At 36.4% G+C, this 5,550-nt stretch overlaps 1 pseudogene; it reads right to left on the bottom strand.

Moving 5' to 3' along the window:
• Nucleotides 1-253: 253 nt before the first annotated feature.
• Nucleotides 254-5,313, bottom strand: LOC110653049 (probable leucine-rich repeat receptor-like protein kinase At1g35710; annotated as a pseudogene).
• Between the last annotated feature and the right edge of the window lie 237 nt (nt 5,314-5,550).

Genomic DNA, 5,550 nt, shown 5'->3' with positions numbered 1-5,550 from the left:
AGCAAGAAAGCAACTTTGGTTACACAACAAAAGGCAATATTTACGAGAATAAAAGGTTACATTTAATTATTATTATTATGGTTATTTTTATTATTATTATGCTGTAAATGTGTTTTATTCTTCTCATGTGAAGAGAAATTCTTATAGGTATACTTTCATATTGTTCTACTTGTTTTCTAGCAAGATAAAAAAAAAAAGAAAAGTTACTTTGTATGAAGCAAAATGCAAAAATTAAACCAAACCAAACTAAAAATGATGCAAATAATAAAATTATTAAGAAGGCAAAAGTATCATAACTAAGCCAAAATGTTAAAAAAAACACAAACTCTCTCCTAGACAAGTTTCTAAGGACTATTCATCTGGAGACCATAATTGAATACTTCTCAGCACCTTTTTACACAAAATTACAAGAATGGTAATTTATGATTATCAAAACACAATTTAGTGTAAGCCATTATTAGCCTGAGGGAGCTTCAATTTCAGAAGATGAGATAGGCCTGCAACTTCATGCAGCCTGACTGTCCTTGCCAACGCCCTCCTGCTCTGGTCCAATAGTATCAAGCAAGAAACATATCTTATGTCAGAATGAAATTGATATGAATAGATGCAAAATCATATCAAATTATCCAACAATGAAATCTGAAGAACATGAATAGTAAGCTCAAGTGTTAAGTAGTGTTAAATTAAAAATAATACATATTTAAATATATAATTATATTTGTTTTAGTTTTTTTTTTCATTTTATTTAAAAAACTAGATTTTTTGTTTTTTGAAAAAAACCGACTCCTTTCTCTTATTTATAGATTTCATAAAGATATTTGGTTAACAGGTGTGTCATTTTCCTTGTGCTTCAGGAGAGAGTTCGTCTTTTTAACATTTTGGCTTAGTTTTATGATACTTTTGCCTTTTTAATAAAAATTATTAAAAAAGATATTAGCTATTCATTCGGTGCAGGCTTCATACTGTGATAACTCACCTTCATCACTTGCTTATAAACTTTTCTAACTAATTTTGCTCCACTATGCAGATGTCTTGATTCATCAGATGCCATAAAGGAATTTCCTGAAGAAGTTGAGGCAATGGAACTGGCTTGTGAATAAGAAACTCTCTACACACTTGCTGCATCGTTGGTCGAGATTTTGGGTTGGATCGCAGGCATGCTAGGGCTAATGTGACCACAAGAATCACACTTTGAGCAACAACTTGATTGGTGGGAGGAAGGAGACGTGAATCTAACACATCTTTCAACATTACGTGTGGATCTGATGTTGATGATGGTAATGAGGAAAGAAGTTCTCCCGGATGCTTTCCCATGACTATTTCCATTGCCACCACTCCAAAGCTATACACATCGCATTTTTCATTCACGACCATAGTATATGCAAGCTCTACATTAAAGGGAAACAAGGGAACATTTTTTAGAGTGGACCAAAAGACTCTTGCATAATCAAATTTAATATAACGTGATTCATTTTTCCTCCCAATTTCAATCCCGGATCAGCTTTGATTTGGGTGTCAAATGATATTCCCCTTTTTAAGTTAAGTGGAATTAATCTAAGGACTCTTGTTCATTGTGAGTGCCCTGTATTATAAGTTTCAAAATTTAAATCAGCAGAATAACAAGTGTTTACCTGGAGCAATATAACCATGCGTGCCAGCAAGTATAGTTTGATTGGATGAATCAGGATAAAGAAATCTTGCTGTTCCAAAATCAGATACAATACCCTCCCAATCAGAGTTCAACAAAATGTTGTTGCTTGATATGTCTCGATGAACAATTGGTGGGCTACAATCATGATGCAAGTACGATAAAGCATGTGCTATTCTTTTTACAATGTTCACCCTTTTCTTCCAACCTAATTCCACAGCTTCATCATCATTTCTTAGGACACAGAATAAACTTCCCTTTTCCATGTACTCATAAATCAAGAACATTGCTCTTTGATGCAAACAGAAACCTTACAGCTTGACAATGTTCTTGTGACGAATTTCTGTTAACAGTTTCACCTCATTCTTAAAACATTTGTCAAAACTTGGCTCCTCTGCTTCGATTCTGTGGAGTTTCTTCAAGGCAATTACTCTGCCACTTGGAAGTTGTGCCTTATAAACACTCCCATAGCCACCAGTTCCAATGCAGTATCCAATGTCGAAATTCTCAGTTGCTTCGATGACATCTTCAAAGGCAATCCTTCCGTCATAGTTCCATACTGAGAATATGTCTCCATTTCTTGATTCTTTTCGCTCAGGTTGTGAACTGTTAATCTTGCGCCATCGGTAGAGGAAAAAAGATCCAAGAATCAAGAAGGCAAGAAACAAGGTCATGGGAAGAAAGATCTTTAAATAATGCATCCATTTGTTTCTTGTTTTTGGGTTTGCAGAGCCGATGCCTATTGGGGTAGCAGAGTTGACCATCATTTGGGGTGAAAGGCAAACATTTGTTCTGTTCTTGCTTAAACCCTCGTTGCCCATAAAACTATCATCTGTATAAGATATCAAGTTGCATGGGATTCGACCAATGAAATAGTTATATGAAAAATTGATTTGGTCAAAGAAGATACCATCAAAACCAGGAATGGTGCCAGTAAGCTTATTATAGCTTAGATTCAGGAAACTTAAGTTTCGCAAGGACCCTAATTCAAGAGGTATCTCTCCACTGATTAAGTTGTGACTAAGATTTAAAGTGTACAACCTTCTAAGGTTACCAAAATGGTGAGGAATGGGTCCTTCCAATTTGTTATTGGAAAGGTCTAATTCTAGCAGCGTGACGAGCCCTCCAATTTCAATTGGTATTGTGCCTAACAACATGTTATTGGCAAGGTACAACCGCTGCAACGCATGCAAGTTGCCAAGTTCTCCAGGTATTGGACCTTCTAAGAGATTTGAATCAAGGATGAAATATGTTATCCTAGTCAATTGTCCTAGGGATGGGGGAATTGAACCTCTTAGGTTGTTCATGCCAAGATCCAATATAAGTAAATTTTTCAGATCTCCTAAGTTGGAAGGAATGAAACCATTGATTTGATTCCGTGAAAGATTCAATTGCAGCAAATTAATTAAATGACTTAAAGATGAAGGAATTGACCCAATGAGCATATTATCAGACAAATCAATAGTAATTAAATTTTTGAGTTGCCCTAATTCTTGTGGAATAAACCAATTGAATAAATTCCTAAAAAGGGATAGAGATTTCAAATGGAATAAATCACCTAGAGTAGATGGGATTGGACCTATGAAAATATTGTTACTCATGTCTAAATTTTGAAGGCTACTCATGTTCCCAATTTTAGGAGGGATGGCACCACGAAAATGATTGTGTTGCATGTATAGCTTAGTAAGATTGGTTAAAAGACCAAGAGTAAGTGGAAATGGGCCAACAAGCCTGTTATCAGACAAATCAAGAGTAACCAAATCTTTGAGTTGTCCTAACTCTTTTGGAATTAACCCACTGAGAATATTGTCACCCACATCTAAATTTTGAAGGCTACTCATGTTCCCAATTTCAGGAGGGATGGCACCACGAAAAGACCAAGAGTAAGTGGAAATGGGCCAACAAGCCTGTTATCAGACAAATCAAGAGTAACCAAATCTTTGAGTTGCCCTAACTCTTTTGGAATTAACCCACTGAGAATATTGTCACCCACGTCTAAATTTTGAAGGCTACTCATGTTCCCAATTTCAGGAGGGATGACACCACGAAAATGATTGTGTTGCATGTATAGCTTAGTAAGATTGGATAAAAGACCAAGAGTAAGTGGAAATGGGCCAACAAGCCTGTTATCAGACAAATCAAGAGTAACCAACTCTTTGAGTTGCCCTAACTCTTTTGGAATTAACCCACTGAGAATATTGTCACCCACGTCTAAATTTTGAAGGCTACTCATGTTCCCAATTTCAGGAGGGATGGCACCACGAAAATGATTGTTTTGCATGTATAGCTGAGTAAGATTGGTTAAAAGACCGAGAGTAAGTGGAAATGGGCCAACAAGCCTGTTATCAGACAAATCAAGAGTAACCAAATCTTTGAGTTGTCCTAACTCTTTTGGAATTAACCCACTGAGAATATTGTCACCCACATCTAAATTTTGAAGGCTACTCATGTTCCCAATTTCAGGAGGGATGGCACCACGAAAAGACCAAGAGTAAGTGGAAATGGGCCAACAAGCCTGTTATCAGACAAATCAAGAGTAACCAAATCTTTGAGTTGCCCTAACTCTTTTGGAATTAACCCACTGAGAATATTGTCACCCACGTCTAAATTTTGAAGGCTACTCATGTTCCCAATTTCAGGAGGGATGACACCACGAAAATGATTGTGTTGCATGTATAGCTTAGTAAGATTGGTTAAAAGACCAAGAGTAAGTGGAAATGGGCCAACAAGCCTGTTATCAGACAAATCAAGAGTAACCAACTCTTTGAGTTGCCCTAACTCTTTTGGAATTAACCCACTGAGAATATTGTCACCCACGTCTAAATTTTGAAGGCTACTCATGTTCCCAATTTCAGGAGGGATGGCACCACGAAAATGATTGTTTTGCATGTATAGCTGAGTAAGATTGGTTAAAAGACCGAGAGTAAGTGGAAATGGGCCAACAAGCCTGTTATCAGACAAATCAAGAGTAACCAAATCTTTGAGTTGCCCTAACTCTTTTGGAATTAACCCATTGAGAATATTGTCACCCACGTCTAAATTTTGAAGGCTACTTATGTTCCCAATTTCAGGGGGGATGGCACCATAAATGTAATTGAAGGATAGGTCAAGTACCCTTAGTTTGGTAAGAGCTCCAAGTTGAGGAGGGATTCTGTCAGAAATCTCATGGCCTCTGAGAACAAGAAGAGTAAGGTTTGGGAAGCAAGAAAAGTTAAATTTACAAAACTTATTTCCTATGTTCAAGTGTGAGGGTGGATAAATTTCAGTGACACTTCCAGCTCTATTGCAGGTAATACCAGGCCAATTGCAATAACTACTAGAATTTATGATAACATCACGATATATATTAGGCCACTTACGATGTAAAGAGGAGATATTGGAGCAGGATTTCCACCACCCACTATCTAATAGAGCCTTGCCTTCCAGTTGTAGAGATGAGGGTTGGGACGTCACATTTGCAAGGCTTGTGGAGGCATTACTAGCCGTATAGAAGAAAATGATGGTAGCCAATATTGTTAAGTTGATGGAAGAGGCAATATTGTGGAAAGCCATTTTGGAAGATCAGAAATCTTGGCCTTTGGCAAATATAGGATTTCTTGGTCTCTTAGTTAACATTTGATAGATGACTAGTAGAATAAAGAATAGGGATTGGAAGTGCAGTTGACTGACTTTGAGTTATAATCTTGTAATTAAGTGGGTGTTTCTTCAGCTTTGCCCTTCCACCGTATGATAATAAAACTAAAGAGCGGTGAATTTGTAGATTTTAAGAAAATTGATTCGTAATATTTTCTAATTAAATCTAAAAAAGAAAAGAAAAGTTCAAATAATAAGAAAAGAAAAAAATAAAAAAAGTAGTTCACTTTTCTTATTATATCATAATGTTCTAAACCAGCCAATACGTT

The sequence above is a fragment of the Hevea brasiliensis genome, chromosome 14, assembly GCF_030052815.1.
Source record: "Hevea brasiliensis isolate MT/VB/25A 57/8 chromosome 14, ASM3005281v1, whole genome shotgun sequence".
NCBI lineage: Eukaryota > Viridiplantae > Streptophyta > Magnoliopsida > Malpighiales > Euphorbiaceae > Hevea > Hevea brasiliensis.
Note: the sequence above shows the minus strand (reverse complement) of the source record. Positions and strands in the feature narration are given on the sequence as shown.